Source organism: Lissotriton helveticus, chromosome 6 (genome assembly GCF_964261635.1).
Source record: "Lissotriton helveticus chromosome 6, aLisHel1.1, whole genome shotgun sequence".
In the NCBI taxonomy this organism is placed as follows: domain Eukaryota; kingdom Metazoa; phylum Chordata; class Amphibia; order Caudata; family Salamandridae; genus Lissotriton; species Lissotriton helveticus.
In genome coordinates this window covers 3,351,081-3,376,451 of record NC_136067.1, presented here as the reverse complement: position 1 = coordinate 3,376,451, position 25,371 = coordinate 3,351,081, and the positions used below count along the sequence as shown (strand labels likewise).

Below are 25,371 nucleotides of genomic sequence, written 5' to 3'. Positions count from 1 at the left end.
CATCTTTAGCCTACACCATCCCTGGCCCCTCCCACCCCCAAGGAAGATCCCTCACCCTCAGCTACTCACATCCCCACCCTACCCCTTCCCTGCCACCAGCCCCCCAAGGAAGATCCCTCACCCTCTGGTACTCACATCCCCAACCTACCCCTTCCCTGCCGCCTGCCCCCCAAGGAAGATCCCTCACCCTCTGGTACTCACATCCCCAGTCTAACCCATCCATGGCCCCTCCCACTTCCAAGGAAGATCCCTCACCCACTGGTACTCACATCCCCAACCTACCCCTTCCCTAACTCCCCAAGGTGTTGTGTGTGGATTTAGATACTGTATATAGGTTTCCCGATTTATGCCCTTATATAGGCAAAATTTGCATTGCCCGTATTTAGGCTTAGAAATCCAACCATTATTTAGGCATAATCCATGCTAACCAAATGCAGGCATGGCCACCTACATCCGTCCATCCACGTCACAACGAGTTCTTGGAAAACCAGACTTTTAAGCCTTTAGGACTATCTTTTGCTTGAATTATTGATTTCTCCAAGAACTCATTTATTATGCATGTACATCTATTCCCTAGGGGTTCATTCATGACGTTCCTCTGCCCGAATTTTATGTCAATACCGGCATTCCTAAACACCTTCTAGGTATAAATATACCTTCACTTGCCATGGCAAGGCACAGCTACATATGGACTGCTTGACCGCATACTTGCACGGCTCGGCTGCGGCTCGCCACGGCAAGTTCGGAAGGAATTCGCGTCCCCGCCTGATGCACTGACCAGACGCTGTCATCCTCCATCGCAGAGAATCCAGCTCCAGTGTTTCTGACTCCCCTTGCGGGATGTTAGAGATCGAGACCCGGAAAGAGATTCCAACCTCTCTCATTCTGAGGTATGGAGCAGATTAGAACCTAGAGGGACTCATGGCAACTCTGGCAAAACTAAACTATAGCTAGCTATACTCTAGAAAAACAGCACCGACTTCTTACCTCATACTACACTTCGGTACACTGGGGTAGAATTAGATAGAAGCACCAGATGAGTATTCACATTTTATCCTGTGTTATTTATGTATGTATTTTTATGAATATATGTCATAGCTACAAACCATGCTATTGCAGTATTATCTAATGCTACTGCTAACTCTGTACGTATTATACTTCACATCCTGTCTTACGATTGTAGCAGTTCATATCTCTTGTACAAGAAATACGACTGTTGAATTAACCTTTTTATTGAAACACCCGTCTACATGTTTTTGTAGAAACTCTGTAGAAACGAAGCATGTACGATTGACCGAGTGAAACTGTTATCTTTTGTTTCCACCATTCTGAGACTGTTCCAATTCTAAGGGAAACAAAGTTGTCATGTTTATGCGGTTGTCAGAAACTAATCCCTTCTTGTTTATTCGAGAAGTTTCTAGTGACCTCTGAGTTAGCTGGCCCCCACAAGTAATTAAGTTTAATGTGCTCGATAGAGGTAAACTGACCTCAGTCCTAAGCCACAACTATAGTGCATATTATTCCAATGCGCAGAGCCTATCAGTTATATAGGAACTACACTACAAAGGAAGATCCGTCACCCTCTGGTACTCACATCTCCAGTCTACCCCATCGCAGACCCACCAGGAACCCTGGTGTGATCTCCACTTACCCTTCACACTCGGCCGGTCGCGGCACATCAGTGAACATGGGCTCTGGGAAAGTGAACTTGGAGTGAACCACGAACACTCCACCAATGATGATGTCTCCATCCTGGGAAAAGGACATCATGCTCCTGCCCTGGAGCTGGCAGCGGGGATCGGAAGACCCCCAGGAGACGGCTGAGGGGAGCAGGAGCAGTAGGACAGTCGCCCAGGGCTTCATTCTAGGACGTCAGGTGTGGTCACCGTTCTCCGTTCCTCTCTCGATGCTAGATATGACGGCTCTTCGTGTTTGGTATCAATCTTCATCCCGAAATGAAATGCTGGACCAGCCCTGAGCCAAGGGCACCATCCTTCCGCACAGACCCGCTTAGTGGCACGAAACGCGAACACTGCCTATCGGTGACAGCGACATCCTGCCACCCTCTGTACAAACGCCAGAGCGCGTATTTGGGGCGTTACCAAGCCCAGTGAAGCACAAGTAAGAGCACATTTGACTCAAGGTTGAGCTGCTCTGGGTGCAGGAAGTAAAAGCAGTCATTGACCGGTCCACCCCTGACCAGGGGAGACGGCTCTCTGCTGCGAGCCTGGATCCCCTCTCCACCCAGGGGCGTGCCGGAGCACTGACCACCTGCACGGAGAGCTTGAAGGTCACATCATGGATCCCTGTCCGCGTTTTATGGATTTATTAACCAGGCTCTTCCAGCAGCTGCGCACCTCTGGGATCCACGCGCAGTCAAGGGCTGGTAGCGTGTCGCGCACCTCTGGGATCCACGCGCAGTCAAGGGTGGTAGCGTGTCGTGCACCTCTGGGATCCACGCGCAGTCGAGGGCTGGAAGCGTGTCGCGCACCCTTTCAGCTGCAGACCCATCATCTTCCACAACATGTCAATTACCAGCACATCTGGCAGGAGGTGGCAACAGCCTAATGACTAGGATGGGGTATCCTGCACCCCAGGGAGGAAGCTCAGGAGTCCAGGGGGGTGGAGGGAGGGACAGCTGGGGCCATGATGGAGCGCATGAAGCAGGTGGCCCACGCGAGACGTCAAGGTGATTTGGGTTCATCCAAACCTCGAAGGCAGGGACTGAATGACTCAAAATGTAGACTCCTTGCCTTGGATCGGAAAAGAGCTAAGAGACAAGAGCAAGAGACCTGGGCAGCCCAGAGAATGGACCTGTCTCAGGCCGAAGTAGTCAGAAGTTTGTTATTGGACCACTGTACAGTCCTCAGTGGAAGGCAGGATGCAAGGGGCAAAGTGAAAGTGGCTCCCACCCTAGGGCCCGATTCACAAAGGGAAACTTAGAGCAAAAGTCAAAATTTACTACTTTTCAGTATTCACAAAGGTAAGCTTAGACCAAAAGTCTAACTTTACTAGTAGTAACTTACCATTGTGAATACAGAAAAGTAGTACATTTTGACTTTTGCTCTAAGTTTACCTTTGTGAATCGGGACCCAAGAGTTCGAGGGATGAGTTTTCCTTTTATACCATGAAATATTCTGTAGCTGCTGTCCTGGTTTATGTTGAGGCCAAGTTTTCTAAATCCAGTGGTTTGTGACAGGGCAGGTGAATGAATGAATACATGCTTATATAGCGCATGGCTACCCGGAGGCATCCCAGCGCTTTAGACCAAAACAAGTAATCACCGCTCCGCGAAACATAAAGGTCTTCAGCCGTTTCCTGAAGGCGAGAGGATTCGATTCCATCCGAATACATTCGGGGAGCTGATTCCAAAATTTCGCTGCATGAAATGAAAAACGCCGGCCACCCATGCGTGTCCGTTTGACCCTAGGGACTATCAGCAGGTTTTTGTGGTTAGATCTGAGAAATCGGGAAATCTGATGGTGACGAAACATAGGACGTAAAAGGGCCGGGCCATTATCAGTAGTTGACTTATGGGCCATACACATGGCCTTGAACCAGACCCTTTCCTGCACCGGCAGCCAATGAAGTAGTCGCAGAGCCGCCTTAGCAGAGCTACGTCTAGGGACATCCATAAGCAGACGGGCCGCACAGTTCTGCACAGACTGTAAGATTTTGATGGTGCCTAACGGTGCACCCAGATAGACCGCGTTGGCATAGTCCAGGCAGGATAGAATAAGTGACTGGACAAGGAGGCGTCTGGCCTCAGGAGGAAGAAGGGCTAGAACCTTCCTTAGAAGTCTGAGCAGACCATAGCATGTAGCAGCAGCCTTGCGCGCCGGCACTCGAAAACCCAGACTAGGATCTAACCAAACACCCAGACTCTTTATTTGGTTTTTCAGGGTGGGAGCGGGGCCAAGACACTCCGGCCACCAAGGATCTAGATTGATGGGGGCCTTGTATCCTAACAACATGATTTCGGTTTTTGAACCATTGAGCTTTAGGAAGGAGCAGTCCATCCATGCAAGAATCTTAGTGAGACAGGGGGACAGGTTGTTTACCCCTGTATCGGCTGCATCCGCACGTGAGAGAGAGACAACCAGCTGCGTGTCGTCGGCGTGGGGTGACCAACTGAACTCCCCAGGGAAGAACCACATCGGCCAAAGGCCTTATGCAGATATTAAACATGGTGGGGCTGGATGTATGACATTACAACGCATGCTTTTACCACGCATGCCTTTACAACGCGGTTTTTACAACGCATAGTGCTTTAGGGCGCTGGTTAGTGAATAGTTTAATTTACTATTCCAACTCCAGTCCCCGTGGATAGTAGGGAAGGTGTTGGATAGTAAATTAAACCTATTCCCTATCCTAGAGCGCCCCCCAGCGCAATGCGTTGTAATGGTTTGCATTGTAAAAGTTGCGTCGTAAAGGCACTGCGTGGTAAAAGTTGCGTTGTAAAGGATGTTTCCCAGTGGAGCTCAATGAAGATCCCTGGGGAACGCCGTATTGCAGGGGAAGCTGTTTAGAGGTTGCTTCTTCTTCAAACACTGCGAAGGTTCTGTCAGCAAGAAAGGACTGCAGCCATTTGAGGGCGGTCCCAGTGACTCCTACCTCCCTCAAGCGGTGAATCATGAGCAGGTGATGAACCGCGTCGAAGGCTGCGCTGAGGTCCAACAGGACCACAGCAGCGCAGCCTCCTGCATCGACAATTTTCCTGGCTTCCTCGACCACTGCAACCAAGGCAGTCTCTGTGCCCTGCCTACTTCTAAAACCCGTCTGGGTGGGATGCAAGGCTTCGTTGTTCTCAATGAACGATGATAGTGCGGAATTCGCATGTTTCTCAGCGATTTTACCAAGCCCAGGCAACAAGGATATGAGACGATAATTTGACCAGTCTTCAGGATCTAGACTGGGTTTTTTTTAGAAGTGCCTTGACTCTAGCCTGCTTCCAGAGTGGCGGAACCAAACCCGCGGCAAGGGAAGAGTTGATAACGTCCCTAATGACTGGGGAGACAGTCGCAGAAGCCAGTTTAAGGACAGATGGAGGCACAACATCTGAGGGGGGAGCCAGATTTAAGATTCCCAAGGAGTCTTTCTACGGTGGCTAAGTCAAGCACCGGAAAAGACTCCAGCACTGCAGGCAATACGGGGGTTATCGGGGGAGAAGCAGTGTCCATGGGGTGAAAAGCTGAGTAAATATCCACCACCTTAGAGGCAAAGAAATTAGCCAGCTCATCACAGCGTTTCTGGGCGTCCGATGATTCATTGGGGGAATTGGGAGGGATGACCAATGATTTAAACATTTAAAAAATTTCCCTAGGGGAGTTGGTGGCGGCAGCAATCTTATCTTGGTAGTAAGAAGATTGTGCAATTTTTATTTGGTTTGTGTATGTCCGTACTGCCAATCTGTATTGGTTTTTGTTATCGCCAGAAATTTTTTTTCTCCAATTTCTTTCAGACCGCTTACAACTTTGTTTAAGCAGTTTTAATTCGAAGGAGTACCACAGCATTTTATTGGAGCCAATGCGATGGAAGACATCTGTTTTGGGGAGAGTAAGATCTAAAGAAGCCTCTACCCAACTGTTAAAAGATGTGTTGGCCATAACGGGATTATCACAGAAGGGGGGGGGGTTTATTCAGGTTGGCTTCCCAATCAACCAGAGAAAGTCTAGACCAGATCCAACTCAGATTCCTAGTTAATCTAACCGGGTGATTTTGGTCAGGGGGCGACCACGTAAATGATAACAAGGCATGGTCTGACCAAGGGACAAAGAGTGACTCTTCCCAACAGATATTATCCACTTTGGTAAAAAAAGTGGTCAACCAGGTGGCCTGCTAAGTGCGTAGGTCCGGATACAATTTGTTTAAGCTGTATTATCCCAAACCCTTCCATAAGATCTTGCGAGGGGGGCGCCTCCGGTTCATTAAGGTGGATGTTAAAATCACTCGAAATGGAAAAATTGGGGGCAGTACTTGTGATATAAATGAACTTATCTTGGAGATTGTTGCAAAAGTTATTGTGTGCTCCTGGGGGCCGGTATACCAATATCCCCGAGAAGGCACAGGTAGGAGAAAAAGAGATGGCAAACGCCATACTCTCACATTCTAATAGAGGGTCCGACAACCAAATGTGTTTCTATAAATAATTGCGACCCCTCCCCCCCGCCCACTCACCCGGTCAAGCCTACTCATAACATAGTTAGGTGGCAAGGCTCGGACTACACCAGGGTCCGAGGCCTCAGTCATCCAAGTTTCAGTTAGGAAGAGGATGTCGGGGTCTCGATCTTCCAGCAACATGCGGATTTCGTTCGCATGTTTGGGAAGAGAGCGACAGTTAAGAAGCACTAGGGAGTATGACTTAACTTTCCCATTTTTAGAAGGAGGGGTTTCTGATGGCCCGATGACATACTTGCAGTAGGGGCAGGGGGTCAGTGACGCCTCCGGTGATATAGAATGGGGACATAAAGCTGTTAGGTCTCCTCTCAGTTTCCAGAGCTGCTCCCCACTATATATCAATTTACCTGCTCTGCTGTGTCCCAGAATATCGGCCCCTGCCGCGGACAGGTGCAGACGGGCTCTTCTTTGGCGCTCCTTTGGTGCGAGGGAGGCGCGCCCGCTAATCGCGTCCGCTGCGCGGAGACATGACCGTTTTGATTTATGCCAGGGTTCTCCAAACCGGTCCTGGAGGGCCGGATCCATGCCAGATTTTTAAAATGACTACATGTATCTAAATGGGGATATGCACAAAATCTGGCATGGATACGGCCCTCCAGGACCGGTTTGGAGACCCCTGATTATGCGGTCCCAGCGCGTATCCCAGAGCTTAGTCCCAGAGCCTAGACCGCCAACCTGCCTGCCTCCCCAAGATGGCCGCTGTATGATACCGGCCGCCACCATGGGCAAAAACGACTCAGCGCCTACTCGGCTGAGTGGGGGCAGTAAGGTGGCGAAATGCGGCGCAATTAAAAGCAAGTATCAACTTGCTGAGTACTAGCACTTAATTAAAATTACAATGGGGCATATTACCAAGCAATAGCGATAATTATCGCTATTGCTTGGTTAGAGACAATAATTTACCGCTGAGCTGCGGCGATTTTTATCGCAGATAAACCTTGGTATTACCAAGGTTTATCGCAAATGTGATAAAAAACGTCCGCAATGCATGTATATCGCTGAAAAGTCTCTTAGCCATGTTATCCACCTCCCATTGGATAACATGGCTAAGAACTGCTCAGGGCAGGTGTTAGCTTTTGGAGATATTCACGCTTAGCGCGAATATCTCCAAAAGTTGGTAATAGGAGATAGCGATGTTAGCGACTGTTTCCAGTCGCTAACATCTTGGCACGCCCACTTTGCATGTCATTAGTGATAAATATCACTGACATGCAAAGTGGGGCCCAAGATGGTCGCTATCTCCTACTAGCTGTCGCTAACTGGTGTTAGCAACAGCTAGGTAATAGGGAGATAATTTTATCTCCGCTTTCTTGGCTTTTAAAGCCAAAAAAGCGGAGATAAACCCCCTTGATAATATGCCCCAATGTTTTTTAAAAGGTCATGCAAAGAAATCCCAGCTCCCGGCTTCCGCCTCAGGAGTGGTACGAAGTAATACTGGGTCTGGGCAGGTAGGCCTGGAAGCAGAGCACTCCAGCGACAACTAAAGCAGCCGTGCTCCGTAGAGTCGCTCCTCGATGCAGCTGTTGGTAGCATGCAGGATCAGCGGCCGCCTTCCATCTCACGGCAAGGTGAAGCCAGAAAATGGCGGCGTTGCTCTCTGTGAGCCTCAAGACTTGGGGCCGTCTCGTTGCCTGTGATCTGTCGCCGAGTGCAGAATTGAACTGCCTTTCTAGTCGCTACTGTTCCAGAGGGATTGTCAAAGACGTAATTGCTGGGAACCCTGGCCTGAAACACACTTCCACCCTCTGACAGCCCGTGCCCTGAACCCCACTTCCAGCCTCTAATGAGAGCCCCTGCCCTGAACCCCACTTCCAGCCTCTGATGAGAGCCCCTGCCCTGTACCCCACTTCCACCCCCTGAGAGCTTATGCCCTGTACCCCACTTACAGCCTCTGAGAGCCCCTGCCCTGTACCCCAATTACAGCCTCTGAGAGCCCTGCCCTGTAGCCCACTTCCACCCCCTGAGAGCTTATGCCCTGTACCCCACTTCCAGCCTCTGAGAGCTTATGCCCTGTACCCCACTTCCAGCCTCTGAGAGTCCCTGCCCTGTACCCCACTTCCAGCCTCTGAGAGCTTATGCCCTGTAACCCACTTCCAGCCTCTGAGAGTCCCTGCCCTGTACCCCACTTCCACCCCCTGAGAGCTTATGCCCTGTACCCCACTTCCAGCCTCTGAGAGCTTATGCCCTGTACCCCACTTCCAGCCTCTGAGAGTCCCTGCCCTGTACCCCACTTCCACCCCCTGAGAGCTTATGCCCTGTACCCCACTTCCAGCCTCTGAGCCCCTGTCCTGTACCCCACTTCCAGCCTCTGAGAGCCCCTGCCCTGTACCCCACTTCCAGCCTCTGAGAGCCCCTGCCCTGTACCCCACTTCAAGCCTCTAATGTTAGCCCCTGCCCTGTACCTCACTTCCAGCCTCTAATGAGAGCCCCTGCCCTGTACCCCACTTACAGCCTCTGAGCTCCTGCCCTGTACCCCACTTTCAGCCTCTGAGAGCCCCTGCCCTGTACCCCACTTACAGCCTCTGAGAGCCCCTGCCCTGTACCCCACTTCCACCCTCTGAGAGCCCCTGCCCTGTACCTCACTTCCAGCCTCTGAGAGCCCCTGCCCTGTACCCCACTTCCAGCCTCTGAGAGCCCCTGCCCTGTACCCCACTTCAAGCCTCTAATGTTAGCCCCTGCCCTGTACCTCACTTCCAGCCTCTAATGAGAGCCCCTGCCCTGTACCCCACTTACAGCATCTGAGCTCCTGCCCTGTACCCCACTTCCAGCCTCTGAGAGCCCCTGCCCTGTACCCCACTTACAGCCTCTGAGAGCCCCTGCCCTGTACCCCACTTCCACCCTCTGACAGCCCCTGCCCTGTACCCCACTTCCAGCCTCTGAGAGCCCCTGCCCTGTACCCCACTTCCAGCCTTTAATGAGAGCCCCTGCCCTGTACCCCACTTCCACCCTCTGAGAGCTCCTGCCCTGTACCCCACTTCCAGCCTCTAATGAGAGCCCCTGCCCTGTACCCCACTTCCAGCCTCTGAGAGCCCCTGCCCTGTACCCCACTTCCACCCTCTGAGAGCCCCTGCCCTGTACCCCACTTCTACCCTCTGAGAGCTCCTGCCCTGTACCCCACTTCCAGCCTCTGAGCCCCTGTCCTGTACCCCACTTCCACCCTCTGAGAGCCCCTGCCCTGTACCCCACTTCCACCCTCTGAGAGCCCCTGCCCTGTACCCCACTTCCACCCTCTATTGAGAGCCCCTGCCCTGTACCACACTTACAGCCTCTGAGCCCCTGCCCTGTACCCCACTTCCAGCCTCTAATGAGAGCCCCTGCCCTGTACCCCACTTCCACCCTCTGAGAGCCCCTGCTGCAGAGTAGCGCTCGAGTGTTCCAGTCACGTGACGACTGGGAACACTGGGAGCGCGAGGGGCCATTTTGAGAGCGCACTGTGGCCCAGCCGCGAGACTAGCTGGTGCTGTTCCCGGCGCTCCCATTTAGATAATAAATACTCCTACTCTAGCCCGGTGTGCCTCGGTATTACCCCAATGCCTCAATACAAATTGGTGACAAGGCTGGGGAGGTGGACACACAGCGTCAGTACCGCTACGCGGCATGATCTAGCGCCAGCGACCCGGGACCAAGAAGGGAGCACAGCAGAGGAAACGCCATTCATCGGTTTGAAGGCACGGGGTGCCCAGCAGCGGAGAGGCGAGAGACGGAAGACTAACGAGAAGCGGCGCACTCGGCCAGCCTACTCCAGGACCTGAGAGAGGGCGGCGGACCAGTGAGTACAACGGTGCTCCCACGTGGCAGAGGCTGTGCAGACGGGCTCACAGCGAGGCGCGGACCAGCCCCCATACCTAGAGAGCGTGCAACAAACCCTGAGGAGCAAGGCCTCAAGCAGCCACATCCTGTGCCCCTCCCCCCATAAGAGAGGCGATAAAGGTGCGCACTGGCCTTCAGGAGGGTGGCCCACTCTAGAAGCACCAAGAGAGAGCAGAAGGGCACGCCCCCAGGCAGCCACGTGCCAGGACCGTACTACCCTGCCACAACGCACCTAGCAGCCACGAAGGGAGGCCAGTACAGACACACACAGACCCAGGTCCCACAAGCGACCTAAGAAGCAACTCCAGTAACACCGCGGTCCTAACTGCGACAAAGTCAGACACCTGCAACCAGCATACAAATCACGTCAAGCAGCTGCAGGATACCTGACCCTGACGCACCAAGGTCAAGGCAGCGTGAGCGAGGAACTCACGCCCCAAGCAGGGGCAACCAGCCAGGACGAGCAAAGCGCACCGGGGAGCCCCCCACATAGGACAGACGAGGCACAACCAAGGAGGCAAGTCACCATGTGCGTCCAAACCTTCCCCTCACGAACCTGGTTCCATTTCTGCCGAAACTGGGGGAACCAGCCCTGAAATGGGAAGACTGGAAGGAGGACTTCCTGAACTATCTGTCGGCGCTGGAGGACGAAGGGGGCACAGTCTTTCTGAGTAAGCGGAAAAAGAAGATCCTACTGCCCAATTTAGGTCCAGAAGGCATCAGGGTATATGCGAACTTGGTAAAAAAGACCAGGCCTCAAGACGACGACGACGTGTTCCAACACGCCATAGAGGACCTGGATTGCCATTACCAGCCAGTGGTATGCACCGCGATAGACCGCTTCAATTTCTTTCAAAGGAAACATATCGCCGGGGAGTCAGTGGAGGACTATGTGGCAGCACTGAAGAGACTAGCAGTTACCTGCATATTCGGAGGACTCCATGATGACTTCATACGGGACCAAATCATCATGCACAAGGTGAACACGTCTATAGAAGAGACGCTATGGGTCAGTGGCGAAGCCCCCCTCAAAGAGATAGTGGCCATGGTCAAAAAGGCGGAACTCTTGAAGCGGTGCGCAGAAGCTTCCAAAAAAGGACAATGCCAGTAAAGCCACGGTGAGCAAGGTGACGGAGACCACCCCCCAGGAGCGAAAGCCGTCGTTCGTATAGAGCTCTAGGCAGCCCAAGAAGTTCGCACTCAAAGCGACCACAAACCTCAGGCACCAAGGAGAGGACAGGAACAATTGCTACAGATGCGGCAGTACGGCACCCGCAGCCCATGACAAACGTTGCCCAGCCTTCAGAGCCAAGTGCCTATACTGCGGGATCATGGGACACTTCGAGAAGGTCTGCAGACGCAAACCCAGGAAGTAGTCAGTAAAGTATGTGAAGCTGGACTCCGAAACAGAAGAAGGAGGGGGTGAAGAAGACGAGGACAGTGTACTGTGCATAGATGACCAAATCTTGGGCATAGACTGCTCACGGACACGCAAACCGTTGTGCGACCTTTCCATAGGAGGGATTCAAGTATCCATGGTGGCCGAGTCAGGGTCCCCATATGCCATCATACAATGCAGAATTTGGGACAGAGACTTCGCACAGATCATAGGCACACACCTCCTTCCCCCAGACATCCATCCTGTCACCTTCACAGGGGAACCTATTCCCATGGTGGGATTTCGCCACCTACAAATTGAATTCAAAGGCCGCACGGCAGATGGAAAACTTTACGTGGCAGAGAAGGGACCCTCCGTGTTAGGATGGGTGGATCTAGGAGAATTGGAGATTCAAAATAATCCAAGCGGCATGACCAAGTACTGATGACAGCTCCCGCACACACATATGAAGACAACAAGTGGAAGTCAGAATTCCTGACGGTTTTTGGAGGCACCATCAGCAAGTTGACATAATTTACCCACAAGATATGCCTCAAGGAAGGAGCTAAACCAGTAAGCCATAAAGTAAGGAACATTCCTTTTAACTGCAGAGAGGCAGTGCAACAAGAACTGCAACGCTTGGAAGACAACAGAATAATTGAGCCCATTGAGAGCGCAGAATCGCTGGCTCCCCTGGTCGTAGCCAGGATGACCAACGGAAATGTGCGCTGTTGGACTTCGCCCTTTCTGTAGGGTCATCCCTGAACTTTTTGCCACCCACAGAAGCAGCCTTGTAAAAAGTGTCTACGGTCTGCCATTGCAGAACCTGCGTGCAGTCTGGTACTGTTATGCCGACTGGGCAAGTGCACCCACTTGCCAGTCCCTAAACCTTCCCTTAACTTCATATTAGTCACCCCTATAGTAGGCCCAAGGGCAGGGTGCATCGTAAGTATAAGGTAGGACAAGCCCTGATGTGTGTGGCATGTCCTAATAGTGAATTACAGCCATTTTCGTTTTTCACTATTGCAAGGCTACCTGTTCTCATAGGCCAGAATGGGCTGTTTGAATTGTTACACTCTATGATCCCAACAGACTCAGGGAACATGGTAGCAATTCGAGTTTAGTATGCCTGAACTCAGAATAATAAAATAAATCTTTTAGTAAAGTTTATTTTAATGGTCTGTGTTTGCAAATACCACTTTTAGAACCCGCCGCCACGCACTGAAGAGTACGGCTCGTACGCTCGAGGAGTACCGGCCGCCCCGTACTGTGCCGCTGGGTTCGGATTGGCATCCCCGCTCCAAGGCACGACGCGCATCCCGCACCGCATTGTGAAGCCGCTACGACCCGGACCGTCCGCTTCACCCTGCAGCCCCGCTCAGACGCCCCGAACCGAGGCATCTAACCAAGCCAGGCCCGTACCGGAGAAGAGCCCACGCACGCTTCTGGGACACCTTCACCTGCCGCATCATCCGCGTCGACGCCTACGAACTTCAAGGTACTGTGAGAGTCGCCCCTGACTGTGTGCGCATCGGACCAGCGAGTATACAATGTTTTTTTACTCTTTTAAGACACGAGAGAACCGCGCAGTCAGCGCGACACACAGAGACCATTAAGACATGAATTTGTGAAGTAAAACTTTACCTTTCTAATAGTATTGTGGCCTAATTTTAAAACATAATTGGTTCTTGTGCTAAGCCTTATATAAAGTAATTATTTTTGATACAAAACCTCGTGTGGTATCCCTTTTGTGGTGTTATCATTGAATTACTGTATGCACTTACAAATGCTTAACCCATAAGGCTCTGAAGTTTAGCCTTGTCTGCTCGCACCACGCAACCTAGAGGGTGAGCAGGGGTTATTTTAAAGAGTAATGGCCAGATGTAGGTCACCAAATACCGTTTGGTGATTGAGATGTAGGGGGCCTAAATTTTACAGAATCGGTAAATTTACAGATTCGGTAAATTTACCGATTCTTTGAAATACGATTCGGGAAATTTACCGAATCGGTAAATCTATATGTAGGTGGCACTGCAAACAGTGCCACAGGCCCCTAAGAATTTGTTATTTACCATGTAATACTATTGCATGGTAAATAACTAATTCCTGTATACATGCACATCTGTGCATGTACACCTGTGCCATGTGGCACACAGACATGCCCTAAAGGCATGTATGTGTCTCACATGGCACACAAGCCTGAATCAGGGGTGCAACAGGGTGTCAAAGTGACACCCTGTCCCCCTTGTCAATTCGGTAATTTTACCGAATTGGTATTTACCGATTCAGTAATTGCCATTGGTTCCTATGGGCCTCAAGGCCCATAGGAATCAATGGCAATTACCGAATCGGTAAATACCGATTCGGTAATTACCGAATTCTACAGATTCGGTAAATTAATCAGTAAAAATACCTATATAGCATATACCGATTTGTAAATACCGAATTGGTAAAATTCGGTATTTACGAATCGGTAAATGCCATTTACCTACATCTGGCCCCTAGTCCCTGGCCCTGACTAGAGGAGAGGGTCCCTGCTTGTCACAAGTCCTTACCTGTGCCAACCAGAGACCCCCAATTCTAACATTGGAGGCAGCGGTGAGGATTTTGAATTTGCATTTGTAATTAATATACAGTGATTGGTGAACACCACGTAGTGAGTTCAGACCAATAACGCAGCCACAAACTTGTGATTTTTGTTTTGCCTAGAGATCTCCATTTTTAAAGAAAAGTCATGCCTGGTTCAGTGAGAAGGGAAAAGACAGCACCCATTTCATCTATTGACTGTGATTGGGAGAAACTAGAAAACTACACCAACAAACATCTCAGGAGCTTCCGCAACGTTTTTAAAATTCCCATGACCGGACTCTCCAGAAGGGAGCAGTTCCAAAAGGCGCTGAGGGCCTGGGTCGAGGCAAGGAATGCCCCTGGAAAGGATATTGTATTTGAGGATGCAGAGCAGCAGCTAGAGGGACCACTGGGTCCAGAAGGGAGGGGTGCAACCTCCCCGTTGGGTAGCAGTGTTTCTGCCCGAGGTCTGTCGCCAGAGGAGTTGGCAGACAGAAGGGAGACCAGGATACATGAAATGGAGATGGCAAAACTGAATGTCCAAATGGAGCTAGAAGCTAGGAAGTTATCCCTGGAAGAAAGGAAAAGGCAGCTTGCGCACGACTTGAGAATGAGGAAACTTGGTTTGGAGCTCGAAGAGCTTGAAGCCAGGAGGGCTTCAGCCCAGCAACAAGGAATGTGTGTAGCTCAGAGATTGAGCTTTGCTGAGTTGGGGGTGGAGTCCAGCTCAGATGGTGGCAGCAACATTCAGTTATCTAGTGCTGGGAGAGTAGTATACGTACCCAGAGATGTGGCACCTGACTTGGAGGGGGTTAACATACACCAGGAGGTTCAAGGACATGAGGTAGCTCCAGTAGTGCACAGCGTCCCTGAAGGGAATAGGGTAACTGGCGTAGGGGTTCATGGTGCTAGTAGTGGGAGGGACACTCTACTGACTCTAGATGAGAGGTACAGGGAGAGGGGATCCGCCAAAGTTGAAGTCTTGGAATGCGAGTGTGGAGACTGCCCAGAAGAGTGTGGGTTGTGGGACAGAGACAGTCAGATACTGTCTTGCCAATCTCAGGAGAGTGGTGTGGATTATGTGTGTGAGGCACTGGATGGTGAGCTGAAGGATAGTTTGGTTAACCCTGCTAGGGGGCTGTGTGATCCAATTGTGGGAGAGCATATTTTAAGTCCCTGTTTTCCAGAGCTATGCCAACACCTATTTGAGAGTGAGTTCTCTGACCCCAGGGAGCTCACATTGGAGGCTGACCCTTTGGTGGATTCCAGAGGGTCTGAAGCAGCGTTGGGGAGTGATTCCAACAAGAGTGGGTCAGGTAACTTCCAGTCCTATGTGATGGAAGAGGTTCAGTGTAGCCCAGCTAGGTCTCTGTGTAGTGGGTGGGGTGTAGGGGCTCGCATCCTGTCTCAGAGGAGGAGTGAGTGTGGGTTCTGTCCCAAGGTACCCGAAACCCAGTCTCAGGGCCGGGATGATTTCTTAAGGGAACATCAGGTCGGGGGCCTAGGCTGTACTTGTAGGCCATTTGAGGAGAATCTCCCAGTATCTAGAGAACGTGGATACTCTGTAAGCAGAGCTCCAGTAGTCCTGGTATCTGGCAGTACCGCTCCAGTTGGGAGGGTGCAGAAGTCCAGATGTTGGGGTGAGAGGGGGAAAGAGTCCCCAGTGGAAGAACCAGTTGGTCAGAGGCCAGCCAGAAGGGCTGCGTCCCCAGGGAATGACCATAGTGACCCCACTCCTGTCCTGGGGGATCTTCGCGCACTGTCAGATGAACAGGGGACGGGAGATCTGCGCCAGGCAGACTGTCACACAACACAGGAGTTATGTGTTACCCTTGGGGGGCATGCGTGCTCCCAATGAAGTCCTGGTGCGCCAGGCAAGTGTTCAACTGCAGGGTTGGGTCCCTGAGTTGGGAAGCCAGGTACAGGGGTTACCTGACCTGGAGGGGGAGACATCTGTAATCAGTGTCCCTACCAGTCGGTCTTCCTGGCATACCACTCTGGGTGGGAGGGGACAGCCGTCTGGAAGGGGGTGCAGAGGGAGGGAGTCCTCGCCTCTGGCCCCGGTGCAGCTTGATGGTTTAGACCCTAGGTTGGAGAGACAGGTTCAGGTGTTGTCTGACCTGGAGGAAGGGGCAACTGTTATCAGTGTCCTGACCAAAGTGGCTTATTGGTGTACCACTCCAGGTGGGAGGGTACAGCCGTCTGGAAGAGGGTGCAGAGGGAGGGAGTCCTCGCCTCTGACCCTGGTGCAGCTTGAGGGTTTAGACCCTAGGTTAGAGGGCCAGGTGCAGGGTGTCCCCCCTAACCTGGTACCCCAGTTGCAGGATAGCACCCCTGAACTGGAGGGCGAATTGTGCAGGTCACCTGCCACAGGTGCCCTGACAATTCTGGAAGGGGGTACCACTCCAGGTGGGAGGGTACAAAGCCCCAAGGAGGAGGTCCGGGTGTGCGAGAGCCCACCCCAGTCTTTGGTCCAGCCACCGGGTACAGGTCTGGGGCTGGTGGGTCAGTGCCAGGATGACATACCTGACCTGACAGGCGGGAGAGTGGACCAAGGGTGATAAGCACCTGGGTCTACCGCCCCCCGCTCTCTAACGCCACAGAGGTTTGAGAGCCCTGAGAGGCATAAGGCCTGGGCCTCATCCCTGACTACTGTCAGTGGCCACTGTGACTTGCTGTCTGTCTGTTGGGACACACCTGTGAGCAAGTTAAGGTTAGATGCTACCCAGGTGGTGTCCACAGGTGAAGAGAAGAGTTCCCCAAGGATTAGCTTGGTGGACCCTGAGAGTGTGGACAGAGGATTTGAAATGGGTTCAGATTGGCGTAGAACTGGAATATGCCCCTGCTGTTGCGGGCCAGGTCCATGTTCTATCGCCCCAATCCATCTTGGTAGTGATTGGTCTACCCTGCGTTTTGGCTGGAAGGGGGTTGTGTTGGACTTGGCCCTTTCTGCAGGGTCATCCCTGAACTTTTTGCCTTCCTCCTATATTCTCTCTGACCTGTTTTTGTTGGTTTAATGACTCTGGGCACTTTACCACTGCTGGTCAGTGCTAAAGTGCATATGCATTCCCTACTATAAATTAATGCTATATTGATTGGATTCCATCATTGGCTTATCTGGTTTACTGTCAGACCCCAGTAAAGTGCACCAGGAGTGCCAGGGCTTGTAAATACAAATGCTGCTAGTGGGCCTGCAGCACTGGTTTTGCCATCCACAGAAGCGGCTATGTAAAAAGTGTCTAAGGTCTGCCATTGCAGAACCTGCGTGCAGTCTGGTACTGTCATGCCGACTGGGCAAGTGCACCCACTTACCAGTCCCTAAACCTTCCCTTAACTTCATATTAGTCACCCCTATGGTAGGCCCAAGGGCAGGGTGCATTGCAAGTATAAGGTAGGACAAACACTGATGTGTGTGGCATGTCCTAATAGTGAATTACAGCCATTTTCGTTTTTCACTATTGTAAGGCTACCTGTACTCATAGGCCAGAATGGGCTGTTGGAATTTTTACACTCTATGATCCCAACAGACTCAGGGAACATGGTAGCAATTCGAGTTTAGTATGCATGAACTCAGAATAATAAAATAAATATTTTAGTAAAGTTTATTTTAATGGTCTGTGTTTGCAAATACCACTTTTAGAAAGTTGGTATTTGCTTGCCTAACCATTTCAGCCCGCCTCTGCTAGGATGTGTATCTGCTGTCTGGTTTCTCTGTGTGACAGGGCTGGGGAATTCCAGGAGACAGGCTGGGCAGCCAGGTGATGAATAGAAAGATTATACCAGGATGGGTGGGAGGAGTGCCCCTTGACTCTGAATAGGGCTGTGCTCTGCCACCACAATGCTGGCTCCACCTCCTGCGGAGCGTCTGATGTCTCTGCCCTGCACCCTGAAAGCAGAAGCCTGCATCATGTCAACAAAGTGCTCAGAACCTGGACTGAACAAGGCAAAGTCCCCCTGGCCTGAAAGAACAAAAGAAATGGAGTGTAAATATAGGAGCCCTGCTCCTAAGAAATCAGATCCTGCTTGAACCACGAAGAACCTCTGCCCGACAAGAAGGACCTGGAAAAGCTGAAGGAGGAGTACTGTCCCTGACCTGGGGGATTGGCCTGCAGTGGGTGCCTTGCTGAGAAAGGAGAGGAAAAGACTGAGAGAGACTTTGCAGAACTTGTGCTTCAACCAAATCTCCAAGGGCTTGTGGGTGAGCTTGCCCCCCTGAACGGAGTCCCAGGAATATTGGACTCCTCCTGCCTCAAGAGCCGCTGGACATTGCCCAAAACTTGCCCTGCCGCTGGAGCCGTGATCGAAGTGCGACTCGAAACCCTGTTTACTCTGCAGCCATGTCCGGGGCCGCCCGCACAGTGTGGCTCTGCTCTGTACGAGCCGTAACCCGCACTGTCCTCTGCCGGGCCGCCTACGCCCCGCTGCACCCTCCCCCCATGAGCGGCACTGCTCGCCTCGCTGCACCTGCCGCTGGCAGTTAAAGACCGGAGCGCCCCGCAAGGAGAATCCGCCCAGTATTTCAAAGCGTACCGGCTCCCCTGGCGCCGCACTACAGAAACCGAAGTCGCAGCCGCGCACTGAAGAGTACGGCTCGTACGCTCGAGGCGTACCGGCCGCACCGTACTGTGAAGCTGGGTTCGGATTGGCATCCCCGCTCCTAGGCACGATGCGCATCCCATGCCGCATTGTGAAGCCGCTACGACCCGGACCGTCCGCTTCGCCCTGCAGCCCCGCTCAGATGCCCCGAACCGCGCCGGGACACCTCCATGTGAGGTAGCTGTTCGCGCTTTTATAAATGCCAGTATTATTATTATTATTATCTAACCAAGCCAAGCCCGCACCGGAGAAGAGCCCACACACGCTCCTGGGACACCTTCACCTTCATCATCAGCCTCGACCCCTATGAACTTCAAGGTGCTGTGAGAGTCGCCCCTGACTGTTGGCGCTTCGGACCAGCGAGTCCGCAACGTTTTTTTACTCTTTTATGACACGAGAGAACCGCACAGTCAGCACGACATGCAGAGACCATTAAGACACGCATTTGTGAAGTAAATTTTTGCCTTTCTAATAGTATTGTGGCCTAATTTTAAAACGTAATTGGTTCTTGTGCTAAGCCTTATATAAAGTAATTATTTTTGATACAAAACCTCGTGTGGTATCCCTTTTGTGGTGTTATCATTGAATTACTGTATGCACTTACAAATGCTTAACCCATAACGCTCTGAAGTTTAGCCTTGTCTGCTCACGCCACTCAACCTAGATGGTGAGCAGGGGTTATTTTAAAGAGTAAGTCCCTTGCCCTGACTAGAGGAGAGAGTCCTTGCTTGTCACAAGTCCTTACCTGTGCCAACCAGAGACCCCCAATTCTAACATGCGCCTATGCATAGACTTGAGGGAGCTCAACAAAAACATTATAATAGAGAAGGATCAACGAGATGGCCCAGACGAAGGGCATTAAATGGTTCTCCACCATCGACCTAACTTTCGCATACCACTAGATAGCGCCACACCCCACGTGCAAGAAGCTAACCTCGTGTATCACACCATTCGGGTGCTACCAGTTCCGGCGGATTGGCGTTGGCCGCAGCAGTGTTCCAGAAGTTGATGCACAAACTTTTCAGTGACACAGAAGGGGTGCAGTATTTTCAGGACATCCTGATCATGGGGAGAACCAAAGCAGACCATGCCGCCAAGCTAACAGCAGTGCTGCGCATCCTGACGCACAATGGCCTCACTGCAGAATGGGACAAGTGAAAGTTTGGAGTAATCTCGGTTACATACCTGGGCCACGATATATGCGACAAGGGCATTGCACCGAAACAGGCGAATGCGAGGGCAATAAAGGGTGCACCCACACCCAGAAACAAGGACGACGTCCGTTCTTTCCTAGGAATGGCTGAATTCTACAGCAAGTTCGTCCCCCAGTTCGCCACCAAAACGCACAATTTGCGTCAACTACTGAAAGAGACCGCATTCGCGTGGTCGGAGGCTGCCCAAGAAGAATTTCAACAAATCAAAGAAGACATCTGCGATGCGGTACCTCTACATGGATTCGACCAGAGTGCGTCGTCTATCCTCACCACAGATGAGAGTGACAGAGGGCTGGGAGCAGTCCTAATGCAGAGATCCGAAGAGGGTGAAATGACAACAGTAAGCTTTGCGTCGCGATCCCTGGCCCCAAATGAAGCAAAGTTCAGTGTGGTGGAGAAAGAGATGCTAGCAGCAATCTGGGCAATGGAGAGATTTCGCCAATTCCTTTGGGGTGCTCGATTCCTGCTCAGAACAGACCACAAGCCGCTGGTTAAGGTGCTCACATCCAGTGGACACGCAAATGCCACACCTCGCATAGCTAAAATGACGCTGAAGCTACTGGACTATGTGTATGATGTCGAATACATCCTGGGCGCCAAGAACAAAGTCGCCGACTACCTCATCAGGGAGGCAGCGATGGAGGAGGCATCCAAGCCCACGGAGGAAGATGACTACACCATAGCATTCGCGGAGGACCAAGAGACAGTCATAAGTGCACAAGAGTGGGAGACGGCATATGACAATGACGCAAGCCTCACAGCAGTTAAACGGTTCACAGTCACAGGGTGGCCGCAAAAGAAGAAGTTGGATGCAGAACGGAAATTCTATGAAGTCCGGAAAGAGCTGTCCGTAGGGGACAAAGAGGTATTCCTGCTGCGGGGAGACAAAGTAGTCCCTCCGGGTCAACTGGTAAAGCGATTACTCACGATACTGCATGAAGGACATCTAGGCATATTGAAAATTAAGCAGAGAGTCAAACAAGCATACTGGTGGCCTGCACTGGACAACCAAGGGGATGTCAGAGAATGTGCACAGTGCAGCAATGCAGACAAGACGCAGGCCACACTGCGACCACCATTAGGGAAGTTCACCAATCCAGTCAATCCATGGGACGAATTCGCAGTAGACATCCTGGGCCCAATATTAGACATGCAGAGAGTACCCAAATATGTCATCGTGCTCATAGACTGGTATTCCAAGTGGCCGCAAATCGAGATATGTGAAACAGTGAGCACCGACACCGTACTTGCCTTCCTCACTTCCACATTTCTGAGAAAAGGTATTCCAAGAGTCTTAACATGCGACAATGGACCCCAATTCACGCCGACAAGTGGAATGCTTTCAAGGAACGGAACGGCATACAGCCAAAACGCACCCCGGTATATCACCTGGCCGGGAACAGCCTAGCTGAAAGATTCAATAGGGTCGTCATGGGGTCAGTACAAGCAGCTATCAATGCAGGAAAGAATTGGGAGGCAGAACTCCGATGTACAGTATGGGCTCATCACATCACTCCCACCAAAACAGAATATAGCCCATTCAAAATTTTGAGAGGCTGTGACCCATTCACCTGAGACAATGTGGCGTGGAAACAATGCACAGTACAGAGCAAATGGTCACCGGCGGTGGTGCGTAGCAACTTAGAAAAAGCACAACAGATCTCCACGGACCACTACAACAAGCGGCACAAGGTCAAAGAAACATCGCTGGAAAGAGGGGAATGGGTCAGAGTGAAGCTTGCTCAGTTGAGGAGAAAGGGAGACAGCAAGTTTAGTACGCCCCTGCAAGTATGAGAAGTGTACACCAGATCTGCCTTATTAAGCGACGGAAAGATATGGTCCCAAGACAGAATGTCCAAGTGCAACAAAGTGTTGAAGTGGGCCACGATGGGAGCAACGCAACAGGTAAAAGATGACAACTGGAACTTGGAGGAGGAAGAATATACAGCGGACACAGAAGCACCTCGCAGTAGCACAAGGGACACCAACGCAGAAGAGACGAACACCACCAGAACACAAAAGAGTCCAGAAGACACAGGTCGACACGAACAGCAGTAGAATCAAGGAGCGTGCGGGGTGGACACTGGGTGTCACGAAGTGGAGACACCAAACGAGGCCCCACCCAGTGACAGCAGAGACATGAGAACATGCACCCCGTTGAGAAACACCCGCACAGGCAGAGCCGTGGTATTGCCAAAAAGGTATCGGGAGTGACATTAATATAACCACCTATCGACATGAACTATCTTGAGCCACATTACTTGGTTGTTATAGTTTGTATTGCAGCATTGCTAAAGGGGGGAGATATGTAGAGTAGCGCTCTAGAGTTCCAGTCACGTGATGACTGGGAACACTGGGAGCGCGAGGGGCCATTTTGAGAGCGCACTGTAGCCAGCCGCGAGACTAGCTGGTGCTGTTCCCGGTGCTCCCATTTAGATAATAAATACTCCTACTCTAGCCCGGTGTGTGCCTCGTTATTACTCCAATGCCTCACTACACCTGCCCTGTACCCCACACCCAAAAACAACAGTTGATGGACAGAATGCGGAACAATGTCATACATTCACCCCAGTACAGAGATCTGGGCCTAAATCCATCGTTTTTTTGCACTCCACACCACCCCAGTTCAGACATGGCTATATGCAAATCAGTCTGACCCTGTGCCTCATGGGAACAGTCCAGCCCGAACTGCCAAGCCACGCCCTCCCTGGACCGGAATCAAGCTTCCCAGGACCGGTTTCTGGCTATCAGCCGTCTTCAGCCGGATAGCTTGACTCCAGTGGCGTGGAGAGCACAGGACTCACGTCTGTACCCCACACCCAGCCTCTGAGAGCCCCTGCAGAGGCTGCCCGGGGGGCCACATAGGGGAGCCTCCAACAGGGTGGCCACTTTAGTGCCACAGGAAGGCATGCTAGCCAGCACACTAGAGCCCCCCGGTCTAGGGACCAGGGGGTCAGTCGGCTGTGACACTTCCGGCCGTGGTGGGGGAGGACAAGGATACAAATACCCTCCCCCGCCTACGGTGCAGCCTCTTGTCTGCTGCCCACTCGCTGTTTTTATGCTGCCCCCGGGATCTCAGGAGCTGACTGCGGTGAGTCCCCCCCACCCCCTTCCCCTTAGGCAGGGCTGCTGGGCCCGTCCATCGCCTTGGCTGCAGTCCGTCTGGGGGATGGGTAAGTCAGCTCCCGGGGCATATGGAGCAGTGGCCCCTGCCAGGCTCATGGGCAGATCAACCAGGATCCCCTCGGGCCTGCTCGAGCCGAATATTGCGTGGGTTGGGGAGGGCAAGGATCCCACCCCCCTCTCCACTAGTACTGCCACAGGATTGCCCTGTCAGGTCTTAGCCAGTGTAGCCCCATGTCGTGCTGGAGAGAGAGCTGCAGGCGCCGCGAGGCTCCCCCTCACCTGGGACTGCAACTAATCACAGGCCCGGGGGGTGGAGGGGGTGGGCCTCATCCCCGGCTTGCTAATCCCTTGGGTGGCAGCGGGACTTTAGTTTTCGCCCCCGCGTTGCTCCTTACCCGCAGAGTATGCCCAACTTGCAGCCTCCTGATCTGGTTTCTCATCTGGTTTCAAAATCGAAAAGGAGCGTAGGGTTCCAGGTTTCTGGTGCACATTGCTCCTGCCATGCACCCCGGGATGTCCACAGGTTGCACGGCTCGGGAATGGTGGGATGCAGGTTTTTCTTGGGGGGGGGCCTTGTGTGCCAACTTTGGAGGAGAGGTCGGCCACGTGCCCAGATGCTGCATGGTTTGGTGTGACCTGCGAGCCTGCCCTCGAGGCACTAGGTGCCGGTGGGCTCGGCAGCGTCGGAGGCGCCTCTGTTCTGCTGTCATAGGCATGGGTGGCCCCTGCTCAAGTCTTGCCACGGGCCGCGGGTGTCGTGGTGATCTGAAGTTCCTGGGGCCGGTTGTCCCTTTAAGAACTAGGTAAACTGGGCATGTGGTTTTTAGGCAGGCAGTTGTTTTGACCCGTGTTTGAACGGGGATGACTGGTCGTATGGGTGCCCATGCGTTACAGTGGCTTGGGGGTATACAACCTTTACACCGCGGTCAAAACACCGCGGTGCCATTACGACGCGGCTTTTACAACGCAAGTTGTTACCACGACTTGCGCTGGAGGGCGCTCTAGACTAAGGAATAGTAGATTTACTATTCCAACACCTTCCCTACTGTACGTAGGCTGGAGTTGGAATACTAAATCTAACTATTCCTAAGTCCAGCGCCCTACAGCGCAAGTCGTAGTAACGACTTGCGTTGTAAAACATGCGTTGTGATGTACCGCGATTATTTTTATCGCGTTGTAACATCGTACAACCGGCTTGGGCAAGCCCAGTCACCCAATACAGGCCGTTTCCGTGACTGAGGGCCGCGATGGTAACTGTTTTCAGGTTGCGAGCTGGGGGTGGCACAAAGAGTAACAGAGGTTCAGGGATCGCGTCCTGGTTGCGCCGGGGCCCGTTGGGTCTGTAGGACGCCCGTCGGCACGGGCTGGCCCCAGCTCGTATGGGGAGCAGTATAGTTGAACTGCCTAGACACTTTGTATTAGGGAGAATCCGCTGTGTAACTGCGTGGGTGAGTCGCATCCCCAGCAGGTGCCTGGGCTCCCACTGTGTTCTATGTGCATTGTGTCGCATAGGGCAGTGAACGAGCACGACCGCATAATGGCCGAGCGTGCAGTGGTGGGGGGGCATCTGTTTTGTAGGCCCCTCCTCTTTGTGGCCTTTTAGTGCGGCAGGTCATTAGTGGGTTTTGGAGTGCAGTTAAGCAAGCGGTCTGAGCATAAGTAGGTCGGGGTGAGCACGTCCGTTCCCGGCGTAGTGGCTGTGACTCCTGATGTGACTCTTGGAGTCCATAGTCCTGCTTGCTGTAGGCGACTGCAGCACGACAAAGGTCTTTTAGGCACTGGTAGAATGGTGCATGCTAAGTAGTCCTGAAGGCCCACGCCCTTGCAAGGACAGCAAGCAGGGGGCACCAGTGATGGTTACTTTCAGGGTAAGGTTCGAATTCTTGGTTGCGTTTGGATACTTTGACAGGTTGCCCTTACTCATGCAACACGGCGATAAAGTGGTAATTTTGTGGGTGTCGAACTAGGTGTACCTTACAAGAAACTCATTCGATCTTGCAGTCCCTCCATCGCAGAACATAAGAAGTGTCAACATTCTTCAAGGAAAGCATTATTAGCAGGAAGGTATTGAACCATGGAGAGCCAATGGTTTGGGTTCTGGCACAACAGTAGTAAGGGAATTACATCGAGTTTCAACAGGCTATTGGTACAATCATTAGCACCAGCAGCGGCTCACAGGGGTAGCAGTAAAGCTTCCTTCTATGTCGCCCGGGTTGGGGCGGGCAATGTCGTCAAACTTTGCAGCCAGACATAGAATAGGCAAAGACGTACCAGTGATGGTGCAACACGCACTCAGCAGTAGAGCTAGCTGAGTTTCAACGTACCCTGGGTATACCATTGGTGTTATACGTAAGGTTATGGGCTACACACGAATAGGCACTTTCTGTCAGCTGGGGCGGGAGTGTACCAGTACCAAGAGGGTGCGGGTTGCCTGGTTAGTGCTGATATGGAGGGGCTGAAGCACTAATACGGAAAACTACCAGAGCACATTTTGCAGTCATA

General features: G+C 52.1%; 1 protein-coding gene across 1 annotated transcript in view; it reads right to left on the bottom strand.

Annotated features, from left to right (window-relative positions):
• LOC144761537 (extracellular calcium-sensing receptor-like) overlaps nt 1-25,371 on the bottom strand; it is a 225,735-nt gene that overhangs the window by 182,713 nt on the left and 17,651 nt on the right. The window lies entirely within an intron of this gene.